We start from the raw sequence: 12409 nt of genomic DNA on the forward strand, positions 1-12409 counted from the left end.
CTCAGCTGTCCTTTAAAAAAATCCTGCGCCACGAGGCTACCAAGAGCAGTGGGAATCACCATCCAAGTTCCCCAGCACATTCCTGCAGCACCAGCAGTTTCAGAAAACAGAAAAGAGCGATATGCCACGGACTCCATTGGAAGCAGGTTTCGGAGTTTTATATAGAAAACACTATCATATGTACGTGGGTGTGCTGACAGTTCTTATGGCTAAATTGCAAAGTGTTAGGCCTCAGTTATTACTGTCAGGTTTGGGACATGGTATAGGAGGAGAAAGGGTGGAGAGTTACAAGGGATTTGTTTGAAGGGGGTTTGAGGGCAATTCTGGTTTTGCTTTCTGGAAATACCGAGGGTTGTTTTCCCAAACTTCCGAGTTGCTGCTCTGCTCTTCGTCACTGGAGGGCCGAGGAAAGAAAAGTGGGGGGAAAGTTCCTGTAACTTCCTTCCTGCGACCTCACTGGGGGCTGCGAAGAGGAAGAGCACGCTTCCTTTGGAAGCACCAGGAGGGGTTGGGGACCGGGTGCCCCGCCTGATGGGCTGGGGGCGCGGGGCGGAGGACTAGCCCCGGAGGATTAGCCGCGGGAAGCCCCTTCCCTACACCCCTCCTCTCGCTAACCGAGTCTGGAGCCGCCTGCAGCCCGGGCTGTTTTAAGTCCGGCAGCAAATGAGCGACGACCGGGGCGCAGCCCGGGCCTTGGAACCCGGCCCCCGAGCTCCCTCCCTGCAGCGGCCGCCGCACCCCCGTGCCCAGAGCGGCCCGTCCGCCACATCCCCGCCCGCGCGGCTAAGCCCCGGTCCGGACTGTTTCTGAGTCCCAAGGCGGCTCCCTGGCGGCGGAAGGGGCTCCGAACCCGCGGCTCACCTGCGCGCTGGATCCCGCGGCAGCTCTGAGGGGTGCAGGGCGCGGACGATCACGGTCGGCAGACTCAAACTTTGCTGCTGTCGGGACGGCGCAGTCGTCACTTCCTCGTGGAGCCGGCGGCGCGGCCCGGGCTCTGACCCAGCAGCTCGCGCGGTGGCGCGCCGGGCCCTGCAGCCGCCTGCACACAAGCCTAGGGCCCCCGGCGCCCTCTTCCCGGCTCTACGCGTTGGGCTGCAGGGAGAAGCGGCGGCCGTCCGCGGAGCTTGCACCTTTCTAGAGAAGGCTTGCTCCAGCCGCCTCGTTTCCGAGCGGTAGAAGTGCGGTCCAAGCTTGTTGTCTGGCTGAGTCTGGAGGTGATGTTGGGGTTTAGGGACGCCTGAGAGCTGGGGTTCCAGGAAAAACACACCCAACCTCCAAACAAAGTGGTGCGGGAGGGAGAAGAGAAAGTTTTTCAGTTTGGTATTAAGCTAGAAGGTCATGTCAGAAAGTAGAGTGCTCTGTGTTTTGCCAAATAACGCCAAAGCAAGGCCTTAAAATACTGGTCTCCTCCCCACATTTCCTCAAAAGGTCTGCACGCTTGTCCTTCATCATTTCCACTGGTGTTAAGTGTGCAGGACGTTTACCATACCACACTTTATGGGGCTATTCGGGGCCCAAGTATAGGCTGCATAATGGTTTCTGTTCCCCCACGATTTCCACCTCTTCTTTACACTCAATACAGAAGATCTCTTTGGGGCCTGATGCATTCTGTGTTTCCTCACTGGCCAAAAGTGACTTAGACCGTAGGGTGGAGTCCTGAGGACAGCTTCAGGCAAGAGTCATTCTGAAATTTATCGTTGCCCAAAATAAATTGGCTCACCTTATTAAAAACTACAACAAAAAGCCACCTTTTTGGTTTCTGATAAACAGCAACAAAGTAGTTAAACAGCAGTCTTTAGGGAAGAATTCCTGATCCGGTAAAGCTGGAGAGAAAAACAGGGTTAGCCTTTGCTGTGGTTTAAAAAAAAAAAAAAGCAGACATTTGAAACTGCAGTGGAGGGCTTTCATAACAGAAACATTAGCTTCAGTGCAGCTTGTTGTGGAAAACAGGGAGCTTTTTAAAGGGAGTTCAAAAGCATCAGTTAGGACTCAACAATTTTCCCTTTTCCCCCCAAATACTACTCTTACTAGCACATTGACCAGATCACAGAACCTCCGGTTCCAATGTTTCATCTTTTTTACCAAAGCACAGGAAACCATAGAGTTGAGTGAAGTCTTTGTCCAGAAAGGTGGATGTGAAACTAATGGAAAGCGTCATCTGGGAAATAATCTACAAGGCTGTGTTAGTACCAAATGAGAAGCCACAAACGGCAGACTCACCACTGGGAGTATGAGGATCAGAGGTCTCCTAGCAACACGAAATCCCCCACATTGCAGCCCTTATGTGCTAGTTTTGATTTCAAACGGAGACATTATTAATGGCACAGTATAAATATAAAATGTATCGTGTAAGAAAAAATATTGCTTTGAGAAATAACTGCATTATTAGACTTTCAATAGTTATAATTCTCTGAAATTTTTATGACATCATACTATTGTAGGGAGATGGTAGAGGGAGTGCCCATTTCAATTTTGGAATAGATAGAAGTGGTTCCTTAATGAATTCTGCTTAAGGAAAGTAATGACATAATCAAGAGGAATAGAGAGAATCTGTCACCCAGACTTCTAAAAACAATCGTGATACTCCATATTCTATGCTAGAACAAGAGCAGAATATTTCTTTGTTCAGTTTTGTGATTCTGAATTTTCAGTCACAATTTCATGAATATTCAGTATTTCTGCATGTCCAAGAATAATTAGCCAAAGTGTCAATGTGTGAAGGCCTGACATGTATATGCACACACATGCATTGCTTTTTCTGTCTAGGGTGGACTTTGCTGGAGTACCACAAAGTGTGGAAGCTGTCTTCAAGGGAACCTTGAAGACAGCCCCCTGCTAATGATCCCCTAACTCTTTCATGTGGTTTTTTTTTTTTTTTTTTTTTTTAAGGGGAACAGGACTGTATTGGGGAAGAGGGTGTACTTCCAGGATTTTTTCCAAGTCAAGTTGTTGTCCTTTCAATCCTCGTTGTGGAGGGCGCAGTTCAGCTCCAGGTCCAGTTGCTGTTGTTAGTTGCAGGGGGCGCAGCCCACCATCCCTTGCGGGAATCGAACTGGCAACCTTGTGGTTGAGAGCCCACTGGCCCATGTGGGAATCAAACTGGCAGCCTTCAGGGGTAGGAGCACAGAGCTCCAACCGCCTGAGCCACCGGGCCGGCCCATGATCCCCTAACTCTTGGTATTCATGTTTTTGTAATCCTCTCTTCTTGAGTGTGTCTCAATTCTAACAAATAGTATAGAGCAGAAGTCGTGTGATGTCACTGCTGAGATTAGGTTATTAAACAAAATCTGTGGCTTCCATCTTGGGTGCTTTCTTTCTTTCCTGCTCTCTTGGATCACTCACTGCGGGGAGAAGCCAGCTACCACATTGTAAGGCAGCCCTGTAGACAGGGATTGAGTCCTGCCAACAACCACATGAGTTAGCTTGGAAACAGATACCCCCCACCATGCCAACTGAGCCTTTGGATGAGACCTTCAACCCCAGCCAACAGCTGCATCATGAGAGCCGTTGAGATAGAGGCATCAAGCTAAGCTGTCTGGATTCCTGACCCACAGAAACTGTAAGATAAAAAATGTTTGTTGTCTTAAGCTGCTATATTTTGGAGTCATTTGTTACACAGCCATAGATATCTAGCACACAGACCAGAAGAGAGTGGGCCTAATGACAACCCTACACAGACTTCCTGGTCCCTCACTTGGAAAGCAGAACATAGAGAAAGAAGCAGGTTCCTGGACCAGGAACCCCACACAGACTTCCTGGTTCCTCACTTGAAAAGCAGAGCATGGAGAAAGAGTCAGGTTCCTGGACCAGACCTAAGTGTTACACATAAATCCTAAGAACAGAAGTCCCAGCCCTCACTCCTTTTGCAGAGTAAGGGTCATCCTTGAATTTAAACTAGGTCAGAGGGTGTGGGGTGCAGCCCTGGTATTGGGCGTCACCAACCTGAGAGTACATACAGATGTCTCTGTGTCACAAGAATTGATATCTGTCCAGGTGTCTTCTTCCTCCTCAGGGCATCTACCCTGATCCCCAAGGCCTCAGCACAACCAGCAACTATGGGGTCAGGCTATCGTCATGGAAGGAGAACTTGAAAGAAGAGCTTTCAACCCCAGCAGCCAGAAAGGATAGGTGATTTCAGTGGAGAGTCTAAATATTAGAAAGAAAGGCTTATGGTCCTTCAGTAGCAGAACAAGCCCTGGACTATCTCTGATAAGAATCGCCTCCGCACTGCTTCCAGGGCTACAAAGAACATGCTGTCCACCTGATGGTATCTGTCTCTCAGCATCATTTCCTCTCTGACTGGAGAAAATTATTTACTTTAAAAATATAAAACAAAGTTTCAGGAAGCAGGAAAGATGTTCTACCCCTTCATCCCAGGGCAGGCATCTTCTTGTGGGGTCCCCCATGTCCCCCTCCCTTCAGCCATTCCTGACAAGCTGGCAATTGCAGAGCTCGCTCTTGTTTTCCCTCCAGAGACACTAGAGTCGGATTTTTCTCGTGTGCAGTGGCCGCAGCAGCTGTGTTGCCATGCCGTCATCTGGTTGCTATGACTTGTGAGGTTGTGGATGTGCCAGAACGTGAATCTATTAATTTAACAGGAACTAGGCTCAGCACATATATTCCTTGTTAGGTCATTTGCTTTGCTACCTAAACCACATCCAATGTGTTCAGCAATGGGAACGTTTCCTAGAGTTTGGCTTTGCAAAAATGCCAAATACCCTGAATTTTGAGTCTGCAGAGTCAGTTTTATATTATTAAATTATTGTGGAGGGCATACAAGCACTCTAGCACAGGTTTGCAAACAAGTTAGCTCTGGAAAAAAATCAAAAGGAGGGAAATAGTCAAAGGCTCTGGTTTTCATTCTTTGCACACTGAGGTCCTTTCTGCAGGAGGTGTATATATTAACTTGTGCAGGAATCCCACCCTAATGAGCTGATCTGAAAAGAGCTCACTGACAAGGTCTGAGGTCCTCAACAGCAGACTTGGGTTATGTGTGCCACAATAAGAGAGACCACTGGCCTTTGCTGTGGATTTTTCATTCACCCCTTCAATGCACACTTACTGAATGTCTACTCGTGGGGGTGATAGGGATGCAAAATGAAAAGAACAAAGTGTCTCCCTGGTGAGAAAGAAAGACACGTAAATGACAATGCAGCATGAGAAGTGTTATAACTGAACTTTGCATAGGGCACTATGAAATTAAGGAGGAGGAAGCAAGTAAGTCTGTTTGGAGATGGGGTCATGGGTTACCACTAGTGTTTTCCTTTAAAAACAATATTGAAAATTATCAGGTGCATTGCATTAAGTGATCATCAGTATTACTTTGTGTAGCTTTTGTTTCCGTTGTGTACAATATGTGTATATGTATATAAGTCACAGTGTAAAACATATTTCCTACATGCAGGCAAAGAAGTATGAAAGTTCTGGGTTTAGAGAGTAATAAAGAACTACATACACTGAGGGCCTATGATGGGCCAGGCCTCAAAGTGTTGTCCGTTTGTATAATTGAGAAACTAGTCATGATTTGAGAGATTTTTCCAAATTCTTCTTCCTTAGTAAATCAAAGCCAAGCCTCAAGGAACAGCTCCTTGAGTCCTCTCTGAACAGAGCAGGAGACCCATAGTCCATCTCTAAGGCAGTGTAAGAGTAGGTACCCCCTTTCTGACCTGCCTGCTACTGGTAGGGGAAAGAGGAAAGAAGCTCAGAAGTACATCATGCTCACTAATGAATGTGACTGCAAGCATAGAGGGGCTCTTAACCCGCTGCCCACTGGGATTCTGGGATGAAGCTGCCTCCAAGATAGTTTTATACCAAACTGAGGGCAGCCATGTCAAAATGAACCTGATAGTCAAGCCTCGGCAGGTCGACAGAGGCTCTGAGACTTAGTTCTTCTGAGTCCTCACAATCCTACATGGCATAGCTGTCACATTGAGAGCCAGGAGGCTGCTGTGAGATTGCCCTGGTGGGGCAAAGTGACCTGCAGCAAGCTCAGGGGAAGATCTGGGGTCTGCACCAGTGAGAACACAGGGGAAATGAGGAACAAGTTGTAAAGGGGAGAAGCTAGTGCTGGGAGATGAGGGACGGCTTTGCTGGAGACCGGACCACAAGTTCACCAATGGTAGCCAGTACCAGCAGGGACCTGCAGAGCAAGCAGAAACCAAGAGGATGAGGCAGCTTGGTATGGTGGTTAGGAGCAAGGATTCTGGAAAGCCCATGTACTGCCTAGTTTCAAGTCCCATCTCTGCCACATACTACCTGTGTCACCTTGGACAAGTTACTTAGCCTTTCTGTGCCTCAGTCTCCTTATCTGTAAAATGAGGATGATGATAACAATTGTACATATTTGATACGATTGTTATTAGAATTAAATTAGTTGATAAAGCTCTTATACACAGAGGGTGCCAAAAAATGTATACACATTTTAAGAAAAGAAAACTGTATTAAAATTGTAATATTCAATACATACCAATAACAAAAGATGAATACAAGTCACGTTTGACTTCTGCAATTATAAGAGGTGTTCAAAGTGGTTACCATCAGCATTCAGACCCTTCTGATTATGGTGAACTACTGATTGAGCAACGTGGACCAAAGTGTCCACTTGTATACATTTTTTTTGGCACCCCCGTATGTGTTCTTTAAATGTCCGTTTAAAAAGTAAATCATTCACCAACCAAAAGGATTCTATATGGCAATCACACTGTCTCCAAGAGTCAGTAAAAAGTCTCCCCAACCCTCAGGTTCCTGGGGAGAATCAGATCCGCTACAGACAGTATATTTAAGATGTATTGTAAGTTAAAAGGTTTGACCCCTCCACACAGGCCAGTTGGGAAGATAGACATTGAGCATGTCTTTATATTTACTTACTTCAGATTATCCAAATGTAATTCCGGGGGGAACTCTCCAAAATGCCTAAGTCCAAATCCTCAGAACCTGTGAATATATTAGATTACATGACAAAGGGGAATTAAGTTTGAGATAGACTTAAGGCTGCTAATTAGCTGATCTGAAAATAAGATTATCCTGGATTTTTAGGTTGGCTAGTGTAATCACAAGGGTCCTTAAAATTAGAAGAGGAAGACTGAAGAGGAATCAGTCAGAGGGCAAAGTGGCTATGGAAGAATCATCAGAAAGATGCAAGACTTTGAAGATAGAGAAAAGGGGTCATGAGCCAAGAAATGTGGATGGCTTCTGGAAGCTGGAAAAGGCAAAGAAATAGATTTTTCTCACAGAGACTCCAGAAAGAAATCCAGCCTTACCGACACCTTGATTTTAGACTGTAAAACAAAAATCTGCTGTTTTAAGCTACCAATTTTGTGGTAATTTGTTATCGTAGCCATTGAAAACTAATGCAGTGGCATTTTCCAAACATCGTATATTAAATACTTGTGTTACATCGAGCATTAGACGCCCCGGTTTTCAGACTACAGTTTGAGCAGGAAGTCTGGCTGGGTAGGCCAGGCAAAGTCCCAGGATGTCAGCTCACCAGGAGGTTCCCCGAGTGAAAGGCCACTAGAAACTCTACAACAGTACTTTGAAAGTTCAATCTGTTTACAGTCCCCTGGCTTAGAGATAAACCCCAATTCACAAACCATTGCTTAGAGCTTCTTCTCAGACTTGATAACTGTTGGTGCTAGCAGGCTACAATGTGGAGGCCAAGTGTAGAAACGGTTGACAAAAGCGAACCAAAGTCAACTGTCAAAAGCTGCTGTGGAAATTCTGTGCATTTGATGAGCACTGTTCCCCAGCAAGGCTGTCCAACCACCCCTGGTTTGCAAATGAATCTTCCCCCCCCCCCCCCCCACAATAAATAAAAGAACAAAGACCCAAGAGTCAAGGCAATCTGCAGAGCATTCCTGGGATCCAGGATGACCAGCAATGCTGGAGTTCATTCACCCTGCACAGGTTGCTTTTTCCTGTTTGAGACAGGTGAATATTTATCGATGTGCGTAGCTCAAAGGTTGAGCTCACTGCACAGTGGGAGGAAGTCTTTTCACAATCCTCTGCCAATGATAAATATTCCCAGCATTAATGTGGGAAGTGTCATTGAGTTCCTAGGCCAAGAGGTTGTTAGACACTCATAGATGACTTTAGGTTTCAGGACTTCTTACGGGAAGAAGAAGTCCTTCTCTTCTTGGTGTGGTACTATCTGGGGATTATAAGAAGGGACCATATACTGTGGCAGTACCTAGAGTCCATTAGCAGCTATAGCTCTTTGAGGAGCTTCATGAACTGAAGTTCTTCGCAGTAGCTCCAAGGAACTGAGAATAAAAGCTATAGTTTGTGCATTGCTCAGAGAGGGAAAAATACCCCATGGGCCCCCTTATTTATCTCCTACTTCCTAATTACAAATAAAGTTCTCCAGAAGGTGATGAGATGGAAGGACCACTTTGGATGGCCACCTCTAAATTGTATTTACATTATATTTATATTTAGAGCAGCCTACCACATCAGTGGGACAATCTGTGGCCCTCCTATCCCTCTTTCAGAATCACTCTCTCAGGCTATCACTTGAATGGCCTTTGCCCTGTAGTGCTGGGCTTTGCCTGATTTCCCGACATAATTTTTGCCCTTTGCCCCTAGTTGGAGGGTGTGGTCACTGATTCACTTGCCAGGCTCTCATTGCCTGAATCCAGTTGATTGGTTAACTCCCATCTGATGTGTTTGCAAAGAGCCTGAGGACCTGCAGAATGCCACAGAATCCCTCTGTGGATCATATCCCAGGTCCTGGTGTGGTTCTGGCAATGTCTATGAGCTCCTGCCCTAAGCTGCATTGACCTTCCTTTAGCCTAGGAATTCATTCTCCTCCAGGCAGAGGAACAACACTAACAGCCAGAGGCCTGGATTCTGGGTCTTAGTTATAGATATAGATTAGCTGCCTCAGAGATGGAGCCCATATAACAAGTAAAGCCTGACTTGTGACTCATCTAGTCCTGGTTGCAAATGAGAGACTAGACCAAGTCAGGGGTCTTGTTGATCGGTGACTGGGAAACCTTACCACATATATTACAGGTATTAATGGACGTGATGCAAGAGATGGGTGTACATCCCACACACAACTACAGTGTGGCCACCATGGGTTCTCCCAGCATACCCAGTCTCCAGGAAACCGATAATGTTTGGAAGGCTACATTCTTCTCCCTTCTGTGGAGGTATAGAGCTTCTAGAGATTTCTAACAGCTATGCAAAGGAATGATTTGAACTGTCTAAACCCTGTCAAGGCTGTGAATTGAGTGACTACATGCATCAAAAAGTGATACATGCCAAAACCCATAAAGAAGCCTCCAAATGCTCTTTCCATAACTGAAACCAGTAAGAATCAGTATAGAAAGGATGGGCTCAATCAACCTGTGCTTTCACTTCCCTGTCTTCCCCATCCCTTGCCTTCCGGTGTAACTTGAGGACTGTGAGCTCACTTGCCATATATATGTACTTAATACTTGTTGGCAGATAGTTATCCGTGGGTCTGTCACATTTCTGCATGCCTTGTGAGCCGTGACTGACTGCCATTTGAGATAGTGTCTTTCTTAGAGCAATGTGCAGGCATGCTTACTGCCCATCATTTAAGATCTGGTTCCCTAAGCTTTGGGTTCCTCTCTTGCAATGTATCTCACTGTGTGTACAGGTGTCACCTGGCCCTCTTTGCATTGTCTTTGGGAAAGCTCAGGGAACCAGCATAAGAAAATGCCAATACTCTTGCTGCTACTACTGTTGCTGTAGGTAAAGAAGTCCTTTGCTTCTGATCCGGATATCTTGTGTGTTCTGCCAGCATCCAAGAGACTGTGGCAGGCTAACTTCTTAGCTTGGAAGAAGGGTACAAGTCTCAGAGCCTTCACAGTTCTTGACAACCTCTCATTTCTTTCTCATGTATCATAGCCCTTGACTTACCAACTAATTCCCTCATGCCTGTGATCCTTAAAGCTATCTCGACAGTTTGGGCCAAGGAAAAATTACTCATACAGAGGTTGGAACAGACCAAAGGATCAAATTAAAGAGCAAGGCTGAAGCTAGACCAGGACTGAGATATCAGGAAGCTTGTTTAAGCCCAAGAGCAGTGGAGGATCATTTTAATTCTGGGCTGTTTGTAGCTATAGTGTTGGTTATATGTTCTAGTCAACGGATTGACAGGCAATTCTAAACATGCATAGGAGAACAAATTCATCTGCTTTTCTCATACGTAAAATCAAATGAGTCGGATTAGATTATTTCTGAGGTTCCTTCTAGCTATAAAAATTTATGCTTTATGAATTTTTAACAGGGCTGCCTAGAACACATATTAGGCACTCAAGCTAGTTTAAATTAACGATTGCAAAGAGGACTGTGATATAGTTCGAAGAGCATAGCATTAGAAGTTAAGAAGCCTGGATTCCAGACCCAGTCTGCCATTACCTAGCTGTGTGACATTAGACAATCGCTCGCTTTCCTTACCTTAAGGAGGCAAGTGTGGGATGTACACACGAGTTGATTCTAGGTGGTTCAAGGAAGTATCATTAAATTATACAGTGAAAAAGTAAGTTTCTTTTCAATTCTCTTTTTATTTTTATGATTATGCCAAAAAAGAGGGTCAAATAAAACAAATAAAATATGTTTTATTGCTAGTGTGTCTTTAACTAGCTCTTTATACCTGCTAATCTCCCTTTTTGGCAAAGAGAGAAAAGTCTCTAGTTCAGATATTTTACAGGCAGTGCTAGCTAGAGAGAATTTAATAACATTGCCTAGCGGTCGTTGCTTTACTTATTTTTGTTTTGACTTCTATTTATGGTAAATAATATAAGTTTTCCATTTATGGAAATGATACAAAATTTCCTTTAATAGTCAATTCATTATGACAGTGTTCTAAAATTTATTGTGGGAATGGTTGCACAACTCTGTGACTATAAAAAATATTGAATTATACACTATGGGTGAATTGGATGACTTGTGAATTAACATCCCAAAGTTGTTTTAAAAAGCAAATTAATTAAAGTAAAAAGGGAAGCTAATTTAAATAAAAAATTAAGCAAAGACTAGTATAGCTGGTCAGTTGATATAGAAAAAATTGTACAGAGGACACAGACCAAGATTTGGGGAAATGCTGGTGGGCTTCAGAGAAAAACACATTTGCTGGCAGTCTGATTTTGGACAAAGTTCTTAATCTTTCTGAGCCTGTTTCCTGGCCCACAAAATGGGAATAGTAATATCTCCCTTGATTTGTTCGGAGGAAGAGAACATAGCACCCGAAACCCTCAGCCCTAGGCCCAGCACATAGATAACTTCTGATCCAGGGGAATGGTTGATGGCTTGACTGAGCATCTGCCTTGGAGCCAGCCTGGCCTTTCACATGTTAACTCCCACATCCTTACAATAACCCTGTGTAGTAGGTACTTATTCCCTTTCAATAACCCTGTGGAGTAAATATTGTTATCCTCATGTTACAGATGAGTGAGCTGAGGTTCAGAGAGGCTAAGTCACTTGCCTAGAGTCATAGAACTAGTAAATGACTCCAGAGGAGCTTCAAACTCTGATCTGTCTGAGGTCAAAGCTCTGTTCTTTCCCCTTCATTATGTTGCCCCCTCCCACCAACCTTGAAGCCAGACCTGATTAAAAGGGACCCAACTGGCTACAGATAGGGAAAGGGGGACACAGAAGGAACTCTGTTTCTCTGTCCTGCAGATGAGCATCCTCGGTCTCGCTTCAAAAGTGAGACAGCCTAGGGGACCTTGGTTCCTGGTGCTGGTTTCCCATTGTCTTTCTGTCCCTACTTGTCCAGTGGAAAATGATCTTTCCTCATCCAGACATCCAGGGGCTGGAGTCCTTTTGTTGGCCTCTTATTCCTATTGCTGAGTCCCTACCACCTTTTCGTCTACCGTCCACTTGTCTGATTAGACGTTGGCTTTTTGTGTGTGACATTGGACCAGTGCTGACACTTGACCCTCTGAGGCTTACCTAGGTGTCTTGGTCTCCATCAGTCTTCTGGTTTGAGGGTGATCTCTCCTACAACAAAGTAATCAAACCTCAGCTCCTTCTGTCTCATGCCGCTGCCAATGCCCTCTTCAGATCACCGTCGTCTCCTGACTAGACAACTATAAAGGCCCCCAGTCTTGCTTGACTCCGTCCCTTCTCCAAAGTATAGTTAAAACTGAGCTTTCTGAAGTACAACCTGACTGGGAAACGCTCCTGCTGATCCTTCAGCATTTCTTCACTGTCCTTTGACCTGGATTTTAAAGAACTTTGTGAAGTGGTGCCTACTGCAGCTTTCAGCCTCTTCTCTCTCCAGTCTTCTCTCCACTTACAAGCCAGTCATGCAGACGCTAGTTACAGTCTCTGAACGTCCTTGGCAAACAGTTAGTGCTCACTAAATAGTAATGAATGCACCCTGGACTCTTGCTTCCAGAGTTTGTATATCATTCCAGCAGTCTGGAATGCAGTT

General features: G+C 45.2%; 1 protein-coding gene across 2 annotated transcripts in view; it reads right to left on the minus strand.

Annotated features, from left to right (window-relative positions):
- MIDEAS (mitotic deacetylase associated SANT domain protein) overlaps positions 1–999 on the minus strand; it is a 61932-nt gene extending 60933 nt beyond the window's left edge. For both annotated transcript variants that reach the window (XM_019733442.3, XM_074327229.2), the window contains exon 1: positions 862–999. The gene's annotated coding sequence lies outside the window, so the exon portion shown is untranslated. The remainder of the gene's footprint in view (positions 1–861) is intronic.
- Positions 1000–12409: the final 11410 nt, after the last annotated feature.

This window comes from Rhinolophus sinicus, chromosome 3 (genome assembly GCF_057876585.1).
Source record: "Rhinolophus sinicus isolate RSI-liver-muscle chromosome 3, RSI-T2T, whole genome shotgun sequence".
Classification (NCBI taxonomy): Eukaryota; Metazoa; Chordata; class Mammalia; order Chiroptera; family Rhinolophidae; genus Rhinolophus; species Rhinolophus sinicus.